This window comes from Triturus cristatus, chromosome 6, assembly GCF_964204655.1.
Source record: "Triturus cristatus chromosome 6, aTriCri1.1, whole genome shotgun sequence".
Lineage (NCBI taxonomy): Eukaryota > Metazoa > Chordata > Amphibia > Caudata > Salamandridae > Triturus > Triturus cristatus.
The window spans coordinates 577,174,730-577,192,849 of NC_140589.1; the positions used below are offsets into that span (position 1 = coordinate 577,174,730).

Sequence of the window (18,120 nt, forward strand, 5' to 3'; positions counted from 1 at the left end):
CCCCCGAAGCAAGGAACCAACGCATCTCCACCCCTGCGAACTTTTTGTTTGTTTTGTGTTACGCATCCAGACACTTTTGTGAGAACTGGGTCACATTTTTTATCAACTTGAACTAATTGACTTCTACTATCTTTAAGTCTATTTTAAGTACAGTATTGTGGATTTTTGTTGTTTGTGGTCTTGTGTTAAGTCTAGATAAAGAATACTTATTTTTATAAAACCTGTGTGGTATCCATCTGTAGTGTTTTCACTGTATTGCTGTATGTGTTCACAAATGCTTAACACATTGCCTCTGAGATAAGCCTGTCTGCTCGTGCCAAGCTACCAAGGGGGTGAGCAGGGGTTATCCAGTAGTATAATCCCCTTTCCCTGACTTTGAAACAAGGGCCCTATTTGGTCAAAGGTACCTACCTCTGCCAACTAGAGATCCCCAGTACTAACACTTTTATGTGCTTTCCAGACACTAAATTTCGACTGGACCGATATTGTGTTTTCCTATAAGAAATGCTCTGTTGCCATCCCCAGGAACAGTTTAGTCTATCAGCCAGTTAGTTCCCAGGGGTCCAACCTCCAACCCTGGTGGCTAGGGTGGGGAGTCACCTAATCTTGTGATCCAACCTCCAACCCTGGTGGATAGGGTGGGGAGTCACCAATCATGTGAACAGCAGGGAGTGGTCTGAGATTCCCTACTCCACCTAGTGTGTCGCAAAATTTTTGCCCTTGTCCCAAGTGTGAAAAAGAAGTCCAATAGTGAGGTAGAACCATCTTTGCCCGAACAATACGAATACTGCCTGCTATTAGGATTTTCCTCTCGTCATAGATCCACCAGACCCACGGACCCTGTGAATGTGCAAAAGCGTGTGTCTGCCACGTTGCCTGCTTTCCACAGAGTATCCTGTTGAGCTCTCTCTCTGCATAGTGAGATGAAGTCTCCCCACCAGGAGGCACAGCCACTGTCCCAGCTTCCTCAGAGCTTGCGACTGTAGCCCGAGTGGGAGATACTAGGATGCCAAGATACCAGGAGGCCACAGTCAACTGCTCCCCCTCCCAGACCCCACTCACCGCAACAAAACAACCCCCTGGATCATATTTTTGCAACCAGTAACAGGAGGGATTTGCGAGCCAAAATTTCTACTCCACGCAACCCTGTTGTGAATCCAGAGTAAGCTAATATTTTGGATCTGCCCTTTCCCAGGAAACCACAGCTGTTCCCTACCAAGTGGATACAGAAGTTTACATACCACTCGCCTCTTCAGCTTATGTCCCAGATCATTTACATTCCAAGATAAGATGGTGAGCCCTTCCCAGCGCCCGTCAGTAAGACACTGTATAGTCACATGTTCTGTGAGTAATGAAGAGTTCTCAGAGTGCCCCCATCCCCATCATTCTGAGTGTGCCGTTCCCCATAACGTGTAGGTCAACCCTTTCCTATGTATGTACTCCCTACGCCCCCAAACTGCAGTTTTGAAATGACCCGCTGAACCTAATTCTCAAGGTGTCTGTTGCCCCCCCATTCCTTTTAATAAACCTTAACATGAACTTCTGTGTTCTAGGTCTCCTTCCGTCGCCCAAGTAAAGGAGTGTCTCTCAGTTAGTAGGAGCGTGTTCCATGCTTCTGAACTCACCACCACTGAACTGCCATACAATTGCCCATAGAGCCATGAGTCTTAGAGTTCAATCAGGTTGGCAATGGTCCAATCGCTTCATCCTCTTCTGCATCTGATGTCATTGCCTCATTGTCTCTCGGCCTCTGGCCACTCTGACAATGCGCATCTCTTTCCTTGTCATACGTTTTCCACCGGCCTCGAGCGAATCACAGGCATCTTCCGGTGAGCCAAAAAACAGGAGCGCTCCTCCACAAAAACCTTTCAAGTGCCACAAAAATCATCATGTATTGCAGGTTTTGTCTATGAAGCTCCGCCTTCAACTATTTGAAAGATCTGAATCGGGCCTGGAGCTCTTTGGTGCAGTCCAAGAAAATCATTATTGTGTGGTTCTCAAATTGTAAGGGACTGTCCTGGTGAGCCACTCTGACGATCGCATCAAAGTACCTAAAATTCAGAATGAGGGCCAGGAGGGGTACTATGTGGCTCTGGGTTTGGGCAGGGCACAAAGCACCTGATGTGCTGGTTCACCCAAGAAGTGCAGGGACAGGTCACAAGGTTTGATTGAGTGAAGCACCAGATTCCCCACAAAACTCTCTGTGCCCTCTGCTTTTTCTGGAACGTCAACCAAGTGCACGTTGTTATGCCTGGACTGTCCCTCGGCATCTTCGGCTCTAGCATGTAATCAGTGGTTTATCTGATTAAGCTGGCACACTTCTGCTTCTGGGATTGAATGGAATCCTGCATGTTTCGTTACAGTGACCTCCATAATGCAGACCCTTTCTTAGATCTTACCCATATCTGTGCATAGGAGATTGATAATCACTGCCACATGTCAATTTTGCTTTCCAGGACCGAGTTGGTATCCTGAAAGGCAAGCAACTTTGTCTGAGGGAGGGGGGTCACGCTCCTCTCGTGCCTGCCTAGGGGCTATTGTGAGCTCTTTCCCTCCTCCGCCACTGTAACCCAGAATGCATGCTTGTCCATTCTATTGGTTTGCAAGGGTTTTGCAGATTTGTCACACACTATCTTGACACGTCATACAGGATGTTCCCCAGACAGAGCTGAGTGCCCGGTTTTATATACAGTTCCCCGCCTGCACAAATAAATTGTCCAACACCCAAATAGATTGTCCAACACCCAAGATCTCACTCCACTATTGCAGATGGACCACGCAGTCATCGTAGCTGTCAGGCTTGCAATTAGTATTCAGGAACCAGGTCTGGGTACCAGGCTCTAGTCTGAGAGTCACTGCGAGGAGTCGAGCTCAGGAGCAGTTGTAGAGGAGGGAAAAACTCGCCCCGGGTAGAACCAATAAACATCCGTTTTGTCTCCCAGGCTGAGTTTAGTTTTGCAGTCCTGCGCTATGCAGCCCTGCGCTATGCAGCCATCTGTGACGGGACGTCACCGGACGGCCCGACAGACGACCCGTTTCCCTCTTATCTGTCTCCTTGTCTCCCTTTTCAGCCGGGACCTGTAGCGCCAGGGCTCTTTACCTTTAACGCAGAGCCACAGCGTCAGAGAGGAGAACATCATGTGACCGGACCACCTGATCCAAAGGCGGAGTTAAGAGACGCGGAAGTCGGAAGGGAGAGAAAAACGCCGTGGGCGGGAGAGAAACTGAGTCCTCCGCTACAGTGTGAGACCTTCGCGATACCACCCCAACCGCGCAGCGAGACTCCTGACTCCGAGCCCGAGACGGAGACCTTCACCCAGACGACCCCAGTGAGGAGCGAGGAACCACCTGAAAGAAGGGAGCCGGACCCGTTCCGGTACCGCCAGCAAGCGAGCCATGTCCCTGGAGGGGCATGGCTTCACAAGGTACGGGGTACTCTAGGGGCCATACTGAAACCACCAACCTGGGGCCGGACCCAGAGACCGGGGAGGGGATCTAGCCCCGTATTGTCTCTTAGGGATACCCCGAGCACGTCACCACCTCCATAGCGGTCTGGCATACACGTTGTTGGGTCAAGAGATTGGGTGATCCCTCACTTCCCTTCCTATCAGTTCGTGGCTCTCACAACGAAGGTTCTGACACCTAGTTTTGTTTCTTTGTTCTTTTTCCTTTCCTCCGACGCCTGGGGAACCGATCGACGGCCGGAAAAGGACCCCCCCCCTTTTGAACCGGGAAAGGATGAAGCCTGACCAAGCCCGGATCCTTACCAGGAGAAGGACAGTCATTCCTTGAACTCCCACTCTTTGTTTTCTCATTTTCCGGGACATATCCGTTATACCTTTACGTTCATGTGACCCACGAATAAATAGCATATTCCTGAGACAACTATCGAGTCACTTCCTCCTTACTTCTCCACCGGGCCACACGTGGTGTCAGAAGTGGGATAATACGTCTCCACGATGGAGAATCTTATACAGCAACTAATCCGTGGCCAGGAGAAGCTGGAGTGGGCCCTGGAAAAACAAATGACGTCCGCCCAGGCCGATAGGGACGTGTTCAAAGACACTATCATAGGACAAACTGAAAACCTCCAAAAGGTCGCTGACGACCGTCAGGAACTTATTGTGCAGCTACAGAATAAAACAAGCAGCGGGCCCCATGTGTCGCTCCAAAAATACCAGACTGGCGAAGACCCTGACTCGTTTCTTTTGAATTTCGAGAGGGCTGCACGGGCGTCAGGATGGCCGGAAAGCAAGTGGCCCTTCTTTTTGGCTCCGTTGCTCACGGGAGAAGCTCAGGCCGCCTATCAAGTGGCCAACCCCCACGGCAACACCTCTTACGCCGAGATAAAGCAGGTTGTGTTAGATCACTTGGGCTTGGACGCCGAGGCCTATCGGGTCCGGTTTAGAAAAGAACGGGGGTCGGCGGCTGACAACCCTAAGACCCTCTATTTCAAATTAAAAGCAGCCGCTGACAAATGGCTCAGACCGGACTCCCACAGTAAAGAGGAGATCATGGCCCAGATCTATTTGGAGCAGTTCTTGGAAGCATTGCCCTACCCTATCCAACGGTGGCTAAGACAACATTCCGGGCTGACCCCCGAAGAAGCCGTCAACATGGCTACCTCCTATTATAGGGCGCAGCCCCGCTCCTACCCCTGGGAGGTGGAGAAAACCGCTCGAACCCCTAACATACTCCCTAAAGTAGAAAAGAAGACCCCCCGTTTAGCGTTAGAGCCCCCAAGACCTCGACCCTATCGCCCTGAGCCTATTCCTTCAAGGGGGCCCCAATGTTTTGATTGTGGGGAGTGGGGTCACCTAGCAAGGCTATGCCCTCGGAAGAAAGTAACAGACGAACCGATGGACGTGAGCTATCTTCCCCGTTCCATCCTGTACACGGACGAACTTGGACCTGCCTTTTATGTAAGTGTGACCCTGAATGGCACCCATATAAGAGCCCTATTAGATTCAGGGTGTCGCCAATCAGTCATCCGCAGTTCTCACTTACATACATCAAAACAGTTGCCTAGGGAGACAGTACCCATCAGATGCGTACACGGGGATATTAAGGTCTATCCTTTGGTAACGGTCCCCGTATGTTTGCCTAGTGGGAAGATAGTGAACGCTAAATTAGGGGTGGTCCCTTCCCTGCCTGAGGAAATGATAGTCGGGCAGGACAACCCAGAATTCGTTTCCCTCTTACGGTGTCACATACAAACTCACCGTAACCAGGGAACGGTATCCTCCTCGTTACTTACCCAGAGTCCATGGCTTCTGGACGGTAGCTTTAGGTTTAGCCAGAAGAATGATCCTACCCTACAGAACGCATGGACTCAGGCTAAAGACGCAACAACCACTAAACCCCTCACCTACCCGAGGTTCATTATAGAACAAGATCTCCTATACAGGGTGGGTGAAGAAGGAGGGACTCTTCAGCTTCTAGTGCCCCAGACCTTCCGGGAACAAGTGCTGTTTTATGCTCATGCACACGTATTAGCCGGACATAGGGGAGCCCATAAAACCACGCAAATGGTCTTACAACACTTTTATTGGCCAGGCATATTTTCCCAGGTTACAAAGTTCTGCCAGGAGTGCGAGGTCTGTCAAAGGAAAAACCCCTATAAGCCCCCCGGAGTCCCCTTACAACCTCTGCCTATAGTTGGCCGTCCCTTTGAGAGGGTGGGAATGGACCTTATAGGACCCTTGCCACGTACGAAGGGGGGGTGCATATATGCCTTAGTAGTAGTCGACTATGCTACAAGATATCCAGAGGCTTTTCCCCTAAGGGCCCCTACTACCCAAAACATCAGCACCAAGCTCATAGAACTGTTCTCTCGAGTAGGCATTCCCCGGGAGATTCTAACCGACTAGGGTACACCTTTCGTGTCCCGGTTAATGTCCCAAATCTGCAAAACCTTGGACATCTCCCATATAAAAACCTCGGTCTATCACCCCCAGACCGATGGGTTGTGTGAACGTTACAATGCAACGTTAAAACTAACCCTAAAAAAACTCTTGACGGTAGAGGGCCGAGAATGGGACCTGCTGTTACCCTTGGCCTTGTACGCAATCAGGAGCCAACCGCAAGACAGTCTAGGGTGCTCCCCCTTCCAACTCCTGTATGGGAGGGAACCCCGCAGTCTCCTAGAAATAACCAAGGAGAGCTGGGAGCACGAATCCGAAGAAGAAACCCGGACCTTCCTTGAGTACACCCGGAGACTGCGCTCTAAACTGGGGAAGCTCAGGGAGTTCGCTGAATCTAACCTAGAAAAAGCGCAGAGAAAACAACAAACCATATACAACAAGGGGAAAAAGTGGAGAGTCCTACAACCAGGGGAGTGGGTCCTAGTCTTATTACCTTCCTCCTTAGCTAAGGTTCGGTCCGAGTGGCAAGGGCCCTTCAAGATACTAGAGAAAGTAGGTCTTACCACCTATCGACTACAAATCACGCCCCGGCGGACCCAATTATACCACGTCAATCTATTGAAGAAATGGCTAGGCCCTCTTCCCAAGGAAATACACTCTATTGAGCCCCTCTTGGGCGAACCCTCCACCCTGTGTCACCTAGTGATCAACACTGAGCTCTCTATCGAACAAAAAGACTCCCTTCAGCAGACACTGGGCCGATATGCACATCTTTTTTCTGATCGACCCGGAAAAACCAGTATGGCTGAACATGCGATTAACACTCTTCCCGGGAAACGAGTAAGACTTAAGCCTTATCGTATACCCGCAGCCAGAAGGGACGCTATAAGAAAGGAGGTGGAAAACATGTTGGAGCTGCAGGTCATCCAGCCCTCGCAGAGCGACTGGTCGTCCCCGATCGTCTTGGTCCCGAAACCGGATGGAACGGTCCGGTTTTGCATGGACTTTCGGGCTGTCAACGCCATTTCCAAGTGCGACGCCTACCCTCTCCCACGCATAGATGAATTAATAGAGAGATTGGGGACCGCACAATATATCACCACCATAGACCTCACAAAAGGGTATTGGCAGGTTCCCCTCAGACCGGAGGATCGTGAAAAAACGGCTTTTTCCACACCCATGGGCCTCTATGAATTCACAGTCTTACCCTTCGGTCTGCATGGGGCACCTGCCACCTTCCAACGTCTTATGAACAAGGTACTCACAGGACATCAACAATACTCCTCAGCTTATCTAGTCGACATCGTCGTCTACAGTCCCTCCTGGGAGGAACACCTCCTGCACTTGGAAAAGGTTCTACACGCCTTGGAGGTGGCCGGGTTACACATTAACGCGAGGAAATCAGCTGTAGGCTTCCAGAAGGTGAAATACTTGGGGTATCGGTTGGGGGAAGGCCTTATAGAGCCACAGGAAGAGAAAGTCAAGGCCATCAAAATGACACCCTTCCCACGAACCAGGAAAGAAGTAAGAGCATTTTTAGGCCTCCTTGGCTATTACAGAAGGTTCATACCCCAGTACTCAGAAATAGCGACCCCACTTACGAACCTCCTCCAGAAAGGGACACCCTCCACCGAACTCACCCAGCCTTCTCCAGCTGCCCTAACTGCCTTTCATCTTCTTAAAAAAGCCATAACCTCCAGCCCGGTGTTACACTCCCCCGACTTTTCCAAACCTTTTATCCTCCACACAGATGCCTCCGAGCATGGGTTGGGTGCAGTTCTGTCCCAGATGTCTGACGAGAACCTTGAACATCCCGTCTTATTTCTGAGTCGCAAGCTATTCCCGAGGGAACAACGATACCCTGTGATAGAGAAAGAGTGCTTGGCCCTGAAGTGGGCTATTGATAAACTGCGCTATTACTTGGAAGGCTCCCACTTCCTCCTATTTACCGACCATGCCCCTTTACAATGGATGAGCCGTAACAAGGGGAACAACCCTCGAATTCTTCGATGGTTCCTTTCCTTACAGCCCTTCTCCTTCGAGGTCAGACATCGGAAGGGGGTGGATAACGGGAACGCAGACTTTCTTTCCCGCGTGCCTCTGTTCCCCGACCGGGAACATTCTGGGGAAGGGATGTGTGACGGGACGTCACCGGACGGCCCGACAGACGACCCGTTTCCCTCTTATCTGTCTCCTTGTCTCCCTTTTCAGCCGGGACCTGTAGCGCCAGGGCTCTTTACCTTTAACGCAGAGCCACAGCGTCAGAGAGGAGAACATCATGTGACCGGACCACCTGATCCAAAGGCGGAGTTAAGAGACGCGGAAGTCGGAAGGGAGAGAAAAACGCCGTGGGCGGGAGAGAAACGGAGTCCTCCGCTACAGTGTGAGACCTTCGCGATACCACCCCAACCGCGCAACGAGACTCCTGACTCCGAGCCCGAGACGGAGACCTTCACCCAGACGACCCCAGTGAGGAGCGAGGAACCACCTGAAAGAAGGGAGCCGGACCCGTTCCGGTACCGCCAGCAAGCGAGCCATGTCCCTGGAGGGGCATGGCTTCACAAGGTACGGGGTACTCTAGGGGCCATACTGAAACCACCAACCTGGGGCCGGACCCAGAGACCGGGGAGGGGATCTAGCCCCGTATTGTCTCTTAGGGATACCCCGAGCACGTCACCACCTCCATAGCGGTCTGGCATACACGTTGTTGGGTCAAGAGATTGGGTGATCCCTCACTTCCCTTCCTATCAGTTCGTGGCTCTCACAACGAAGGTTCTGACACCTAGTTTTGTTTCTTTGTTCTTTTTCCTTTCCTCCGACGCCTGGGGAACCGATCGACGGCCGGAAAAGGACCCCCCCCCCTTTTGAACCGGGAAAGGATGAAGCCTGACCAAGCCCGGATCCTTACCAGGAGAAGGAATCGCCGGACAGTCATTCCTTGAACTCCCACTCTTTGTTTTCTCATTTTCCGGGACATATCCGTTATACCTTTACGTTCATGTGACCCACGAATAAATAGCATATTCCTGAGACAACTATCGAGTCACTTCCTCCTTACTTCTCCACCGGGCCACACCATCCTGGCCTGAATTTCAGCTGCGGCATGCCGGAGATCGGACCAAATTGCGGCGTTGTATCGTCCTCCCAGCAGCAGTGCCCCATTCCCAGATGGTCACCTCACCTTCCGCTACCAGGAACCACTGCCTGTCAGCAAGGACGACACAGATGGCAGGCTGTGCATTACTTCATCGGCCGGAGCTTGCACTCCTCTTGTCAGCCTGCCATGGTGTCCACACCACACCAGACAGCAAAGATTTTGACAAATGCTACATCAATACAGGCTAGATACATAACATTTCGATACTATTACACATAAATAATTAGCATAACGAAATCTATTTCATTTAAACTAAGAAGATAAGTAAGAAACTATAGAGCAGTTTGAAACCAGGCCTATTAGTAGCTTAATTCGTAGTATTACAGGCAGTGCTTTAAATGGAAAAAAAATAGTGCAGGTACTCATCAAATTGAGATATGGACTAGGTGGTGGGGTTTGGGGCGGGGCTATGGGCAGTGCTATGGGACCCGGCCAGGGCAAACATTTAACTTAACTGAGATTTAATTGGTGTTCCCCTTATACATACAAAACGGTATATTTAATATTAAAGTGGCCTTCTCATGGTGCAACACCTAACTCACATATGACTTGCACAAGATATTTTCCTTAAGATATTTTGTAAACGTTTAACTATGGTTAACCCTCATTGCCACCTAGCAGACATCACTCACCCCCCACCTACCCCAAAGATGGCATAGATTTGACTCAAAGCTCCTTACATTTTCTAAAGTGTGATTCCCTCTTTCTGGAGGTGGGCAAGCTGCTGAAAGCTTGAACCAGGATGCATGGTTCTGGCTCAGTTCCAGGTCGTCTTGCACTCTCAAGCCCAAAACTAACTGAACTTTGATGTTGCATCTGCCTGCCAACCAAGTTCTAATTTCATGTGCGAAGAATAAAGACAAAATAGTGACCTTTATTGTAATACAGGAGAGGAAGAAAGATATAGCCTTCTAGAGGCTGAATTGCACAAAGTGATAGCAGAAATTCTGGGATCAATCCTGGCTTCCCCACATGACCAAACTGTATGATTCCAGACAAATATTGTATCTCACCAAGCCTTCATTTTCTTCGTTAGCACATGATAGTATATTCAAATGCACACGTTCCAGATGTGTGCTGTACAATCACATCTTGTGTTAATACACTATAATGTTGCTTCATTCATGAAAAGAAAATAGGCCGTATATAATGTACAGATGAAAATCACCTTGCTTCCTAGTTCACTAATGGCAGTGTTGTCGCCGTGGGAGCAAAATCTCCTCTCAAAGCTGTGATATAATATTATGCACCAAGGTGAAATGCTTCCGTGGAATAAGAAATACATTTATTTCAATGGGAATGTTTTCAAGGCTCTACTTATGCACAGGCTTTTAAAGCAAAGCCAGACTTCGTGGCTCTGCTCTGACTGGGCTCGCCTTGTTAATTTGTTGGTTTCCCATCTCTACCCTTCCCAGAGCCCCTGCATTTTACCCAAGAGAAAACGACATCTTAAAAAAAATAATAAAAAAAAAACACAATTGGGTTGAAACTGCAGAGAAAGTAGATCTGCACTGGAGAGAAAGTGGCCTAGCACTTAGTACATGCAGACCCTTTCCCGTGTGCTTTATGGGCAGAGTGTAGTAATTCAAGGCTTGCAGCTGTATATCTGGTGCTGGACACTGCACACAACACTCACTCATTTAAGACACACGCGCAGTGACATAGCAGCACTCATGCGCGCAGACAGGACATTCAGTACATGTATTCTAGAAAATGCTTGCGTTCGCTGACATCCACATTATTAACCTTGATTCCCATCCACTCTGCGTCACTATCACCATCTTCGTCCTCAATCTTGCACCAAATGAGTGCTGCCCTACTCTGCTATGCCATAAGGAAACCTGCTTCTAGATTTCACGCCGAGTCACGAGACCTCGTTAGAACGCCCTATTCACACACCTACTGTGCTATTGATTCCAAGGAGTCTGAGTGGACCTTGTGGCAATAATCACAGTGTGACTCCAGCCCCTCCCAAACTCCCTGCCAGCTCTGAATAAATGCATACGGGACCCTGCTCAGTTAGCACCTTGAAAGGGTAGCTAAGCACTTGATTATCAGAGTGCTTCACCAAAACGGGCAGACTTGCCACCTCTGTCTCGCTTCCTTTTGTACATGCCAAATTTCAGAGCTTGACTTACTGCCCCAGGAGTACCGGTACTCTCTTCGAACAAGGAGACGTTCCGGTAATCAAGCTCAGAAAATTTAGAAGTGCTGGTACTAAGTACCGGTGATTACCGGCCCATTTTAAGCACGGATTACAGGTCATAAAATGGAGCTGACCTACCTTGCTACAACTAAATAAAAAAAAATGTTTTAAAAGGAGCGAAAAAGCAAGTATTGATTTGAAAGGATGGGCTATATTAAAAGTGATTTCGCTGGTAAAGCAAAAGTAGACCCCTTCCTTCATTCATCAGGTATAAAACGTGACTCGCCCTTGTTCCACTGCGATTGCCCAAAGCAGCATTCCTGCAGGGCACCAAATCCTGGCATCTTCTTGGCAAAGTGTTTCGAACTGATTTAGGAATACCTTTACTCTTTTTTGTTTACCCTAAAATCTTTGTATAGTTCTCTGATTAGTTTGTTCAGAGCAGTGCTGACATGTTCACGGGTTGTGTACCTAATTAAGTTTTTGTCCGAGTACTCAGGAGCACACACAATCACTGATTTGTGCACCAATGTCAGTGCCTTTAATTTGAACCCTCAATCACAGGGAGTTAATGAAGATTTTTCAAAATGTGTTGTGGTGTGTATATGCCCCCAATGGTGTATATTATTGTTCTAGTTGCTGAATTCTACAAAATCTGCATCTTCCAAACACTGGTTTTAGACATCTTCACAAAAAAGCATTACACTACTCTCACTGGTCCTCTATTTGTGTGCCTACAGTAGCACTAGTTCCCTGTAACAGTAACGACTGTGTAGGTTTCGGAACAAGATTTAGATGATTGCTGGTGTTCGAAATCAGATTGTTAAAATGAGCATTAAGTGATAGTCTTAAATCAAAAATGTTTTTTGAGATATTCACTTTGTCATTGACATTATATGAAGGTATTTTTTACCAAGAAATCGGATTACTTCACCTACACATTATGCAATGCTACAAAGCAAATAAGCATAAACCCAATTTTTTGTTCATTTAGTTAGACAAAAGTAACTACAGTCCATCCATTGTTCAATGTTGCTTAAGATCTCGTTTGCCCCGCTCCTAACTTTCTCTGGGCCAATCTAAATACTGATCGAGTATTGTCAGCATAGCTGTCAAAGTGGGAAGCCCTAATCAATAGGAGATCATGAAGGGGCTTCAAATAAATATTTAAAAGCAAAGAGATACAATAAGGACGTTTGCGATGGACCACATTGCACTTTTTTCTATTTGACCAATTTTAATTCTGGTCAAGATTTTGACAGAACTGAACTCGCATATCTATCTGTAGCCCCAACCATCTTATCCACTTTATACATCAAGATAGGGTAGCTGAGAGTGTTGAGGGCTGCTGACAGATTCAGGAACACGATTAGTGCTTTTGACACTTCATAATGTCAACTATAGACCAGAAAGATCACATATTCGCAGGTCACCGTACATAATGACAAAGCAGACGCCCATGTGTTACATTCTGGGAAAGGTACTCTTCTAGACTCTTAGAGGAGGAAACTATGCCCCAGCCATGTTGGCTAGATTTTGAACTTGTTCGAATGTATGAACACTGAGTTGCAGTGCACTGCTGCTCAACCACCTGCACTTGGACAAATATGTTACAAATTCTATTGACCTCGTTGAACACATTTTTTAAATGGACCTATGTGGGTCCTGCTGCTATTGATAATTACATGGTGAGTAGGCGAGTTCTGCACACTCTCTCCTGGCTGGAAACAGGCCTGCTAAAGCTATGCCTGGGACCCTGCAGGGGCGGAAGATTTAATTAGTGACCGATAAACAGAATTGTCTCCCCTCAAAATCTGCAGCCCGGGCCAGGAATAACAAGAATAAGGCATTGTGCCAGACAGCGGCAGGAAGCGGATTCCTTGCTCAAATGTTCCACTGACAGTGTGCTGCCGCACTGCAGATTCCAGCGTGAACACGGCAGGGCGCAGTTCCAGTGCGCTATCTGGACCGGAGCTCAGTTCAATAAATCTGTCTTCTTAACAAATGGAGAAAATGTAAACCCCTAGTGGAACAAGCGGTCCTCTTTTAATGGAGGATTATGCGGCAAGTGCGGCTGGCACCACCACTTCCCAATCTGAGCACCCTTCCTCTGCAGTGTACCCCGACTTCAAAGAACCCTAACGAGCTGCCTTTGTTTGCATCAAAGAGCCGAGCTAACGATTAACAAGTCAGGCGGACTTCAGAAAGGAGGGCAGGGTTGTGTGCTGGCAGTGTGAATGCATTCAATACATTTAATAACTAAAAAAAAGTAGTTACCGAGGCAGCAAAGTGGTTACCGACTAGCGACCCAGGCGGCCCGCGCTCACAATGACAAAGAAAGAGTGCATCCCAGCTAATGAAGGAGACCATATAAACGCCGCAAGTGAGAGATCCAATCCCCGTGGGCGGGGTCAAAAGTGGCCAGGGTGGTAACCAGGAGGGACTAAGAAGCCTCCTTTAAATGAGAAGCCACCTTTTCCCATGCACTATGACGCAAGCCAATAGGAATGATGGGCGGGGCTTCAAGTTCCCTTCCTGAACCGTATTGATTTCTAGAAGCTCTCAAATGCCGAGAGCAGCGCATGCGCACTGCTATCACCAGCCGAGACCTAAAAAGGGGCATGCCAGAGATACAGTGGAAGACCTTTGCACACGAGCTGTGAATGTTTTCACAAATTCATTTGTGAATTGATTGATGTCTGTGCACAAGGCTTTATAGATGAGTGCAGTATTAGCTCTCCACCCACCCGACGTAGAAAAGTGCATCACTATATGAAAGTTAGAGAGGTCTTCCATTCCCCTCTGCCCGCAGTGCTGCCCCTTCCCTCCACCCTCTCTCCATTTTATCTATTTATTCACCATTGCAGGCTACCTCAATGCTCCCTGTTTACAGCTCATGACAAAAGGAGAACCTGCCCAGCTCTCCAGCCTCTCTGCTCCACTCTACCGACCACACACCCTCCCGTCACCCCGCCAGCAGCAGTGTTAAATGCTTGCAAACAAAACAAGCATTAAAAATGCTATAGGTCTCGCCTTTTATTACGTTAAAGCCATTTGCTTTGCTATACAATACCATTAGCAAAGCAAATGGCTTTAACTTAATCAAAGGCGAGACCTATTGTATTTTCAATGCTTGTTTTCCTCAGGTCATAGGTCTCTGAAGTAAAAGGACATTTTCCGGCAGAGTATGTTTGTCTGGCCTGTAAAGGCGCTTTGCTCGTAACCCTCTTGTTTGTTGGGGGTGGTTTGAGTTCGCCCTTGTTCCCGGTAAGTGCGTTTTTTGGCGCAGTGTGTTTTTTTTTTTTTTTTTTTAATATATATTTACACAAAACCTGGCAAGTGCCAATTATTAACAGATGAGCAGTTTTATTTCTAAGAAGCACTTTCAGCTAAGCACACTTCTGCATGTATGTGATATTGTTACTTTTATCAGAATGCGCTAGCTGTAGAAACAGCTCTATTGTTATTTTAGGCTTGGGGTACTGAGAAACGTATATCTGTTTCTTGGCAGGAAAACCAAATAATTTCTCATGGAATTCTTAGTACCAATGCGGCTCGGATCTGTGATAGCATATGAAGGGACATAGTGACCGACTGTCTATGTTTATGTCGGTGTACGTACGTGGCCTGTGTTCGAGGTTTGCAATCACAGTGTGTGCCACCGCTTGCGAGCTTGTCTTCCCGGTAGCATGATGCTTGCAGGATGTTGAACAGCAATGTAGCACAGCACAATGGCAACAGCGAAAGACCTGAATCACCACACACTTGTAAAAACATGAATGGCTACCTGTGACATCATCGCCCAAGGAAAGCACTCAATACTTCTTCAGTAGGTTACCTGATCTTTCACTTTCATGCAGTTTATCAAAAGAGGTTACGTAACGAAAAAAAACTGCAAACTCAATGTTACAGCGCACGGTCTTTTATCACCCCTAACAAGTGTGAATTAACAAGACTTTTGAGCGGCGCCTTAACATATTCACGTTAAACCGGCTCCTTTCCATAGTTTAAAATTGGGTTTGGTTGAGTGCTTCCTGTAACTCATTAAAAAACAGGCATTGGCATAGCCAATAGGTCTCGCCTTTGGGACCTTATAAGTGTTTAGCCATGCAACAGTTGCATAACTAAATACTTATAAGGTCCCAAAAGTGAGACCTATTGGCTATGTCAAGCGGCCGTGCAGCCGCAAAAGTGATCGCGATCAAACATCAAAGCGGCTGCCTAAAAGTGAAAGTAATCGCGGTCAAGCGCGGTCCGCGCACATGCACTGTAGCTCTAGGCTGGCCTGGTAGCCCTTTTTGAGCCCTCTCAAAAAGTCTCGCCAGACCAGCGCATGACAATGACAAGCCAATGACAAATATGGGCAGGGCTTCAAGTACAAACTCTAATACAGCATGGCTCACATAGCAGCACATGCGCTGCCCAGGCTCGACCTAAAAATTAAGTCAAAAAACCAGCTGTTGATGCACACGCAAACTATTTAAATGTGTGTATACAAATTCAGTAGACAAATGACATTGATTAGAACTCTTGTTCTTCTTTATTCTTGAAAAGAAATCTTCCACTCCCAACGCGTTTCGTCGCGATAGGGATTAACCCAAGAGACTTCCTCAGGGCTGGAAGTAATGAAATTACAATAAATCCAAATATCCCTCTAATGTACATAAAAAATACATTTGCATAGATCTGTAGTAGATGGCAGCAAAAAACAAAATGCATTCCACAAGAAACATAATACTGTTTCAATTTAACTGCAACATGTTCTTTCCAAATAATTCCAATTTTAAATATTTTTTCATTAGTAAAAATCTGTGTCGACCAATATTCGTAAAAACCCAGTGCCCTGCTTGACCAAAATCTCAAACTCTGAACTAAATATCATGTAGTAAACGCACCCAAAACAGAAGTGCAGTTCACCCCCAAAGAAAAGGTGATATTGCATGCTTTAACCACTAATTATTGACTCCTACCTTAAGTATTCTTGGTTCATAGAATTCCTATCAATTTATAATGAAAATATTCTCAGTTAGTAACTGCTAGATACAGGATGCAAGGTGACATCACTCACAGGTTGGTTCAATCGCCATGTATATTTACTAAAAATATTGCTCACCTCGTTGTTCCTTAAATAATCTGTTACTCAAACATCCAAGATTCTTTTAAATTCGTTTTCATAAACCGCAACGTACTCCCTAGAAGAGGATAACCAAGACTAATATGTAACTAAGTGTTACCATTTACAAATGTGTCCTTATATTCATTCAATAAAAAGATTTTGAGTGCCTTTCAAATATCCTCACCTTTAAATAAATCCGTCAAATCTCATGCCAATATATATCCACAAATCGTCAAAAAAGAGCAATATTTAAATCAGAAGGTGCCTCGAGTTCAGGACCTATGGATTAAAAATAGGACCAACTCATCCAGTGAAATAAACTGAGTTCACTAACAAGAACAACGTACAGCGAAATAAACGTCAAGATTAAAAAAAAACAAAAAAACGCGCTCACCTTGTATAGTTCGTTTTTCAAAAGTGCTTACAATCCAATATTCATAATGTCTAGAGGTACCCTAGAGTACTGGGACCTATGATAGATCAAAAAAATTCGTCACGAATAATCCCTGCTCCCGATAATATCCCAAAACCTTCATGCAAATTCAAACGTTCCCGCTTACCTTCCACATGACAAACGCTGCCCGAATACAGGCTACACCAACTGACGCGGGACACACGCGTCACGTTATACACGCTCGGCAAGAAACATAAACGAGGTGACTAGCTTCCAATGTATTGTCGGGCGCCATATTTAAAAAGGTATTATAACTGCGCGCCGATATGAAAAAGAGCGGTAATTCAGCTATTTACTCCCAAGCATAAATATTAATACCTTAATAAAATGAGAAATAAGATTTCGCCACTTAGTCACAATTCATTAATGACGTCTCCTCTACTGACTCAAAAAATAAAACACTTAACAGGCCCAAACACCCACACGAAAGAGGTGACTAGCCTCCTGTACAGGAAATTAGGCGCCATTACTCAGTGGTAAAATTATCGAAAAAAATAAATAAAAAAATATATTTATACCAAAATGATTATATCATTGTGTCTCATTAAATGGTGACCAAAACAATATTTGACCGCCAATGAAGTCAACTCTAAACCCAGGATGTAGGCTTACCTTATTCGAACCAATAAAGGCACTCAAACCTCAAATGACTCAAACCTTCCTACAGTGGTTACAAGGTACACTGTCAATCGTGTGCGATTTGTATTTCTCTGTTCTTGTTTTGTTTTAGGTGTTAGCAAACATTAGTCATGAACAATAAATGCTACAAATTCGTAACAAAATACATATCTAGCACAGTGGTTTTGCAAAGCCTGATTTGAAGCCTACTGATCAAGGAATGCTAGTGATCAAGAGCATCTGTTCATGAACTATTCTTTACCCCACAAACCACATTTGTGGCCCACTAGCCCCTGTCTGCCCTGTGCCCCTCCCTTCCAAGCAGGGTCTGACAGTCTGACATTGCACACATGTACAGTCAAAAGTGTACTTCACAGTGTGTGGCTGGAGTATTTGGGCCTCGTGTCAGCAAGCAACTATGGAAAGATACCATTCCCAGACATGTTTGAAAATTAGTTTCCTCAACACTAGGGAGTCCAGGGTAACGTGGTTTGTATGGATCCCTCTATATTTTCTTACCAATAATACCAACGCAATGTCAAAACTATATCTAGATTAACCTGATTTCCTCTCACTTTCCATTGGGGAGGGTTGAAGTATTTGTGTCTCAAGCTGGTTGGCATCCAGTGAACCCTAAAAACCTGTAACATTTCCAAACCTAAAAACACAAGGGAATCCAGGTGAGTGGGTCTTGCACAGATACCGTCATACTTTCTCATTGAAACTGTCCTGCCAATGTCAAACGCTGGGGAAATACATTGAAAG

The 18,120-nt window shown here is 46.6% G+C and overlaps 1 protein-coding gene across 3 annotated transcripts in view; it reads right to left on the bottom strand.

The window, feature by feature from the left end:
• IBTK (inhibitor of Bruton tyrosine kinase) overlaps positions 1 to 18,120 on the bottom strand; it is a 700,505-nt gene that overhangs the window by 663,671 nt on the left and 18,714 nt on the right. The window lies entirely within an intron of this gene.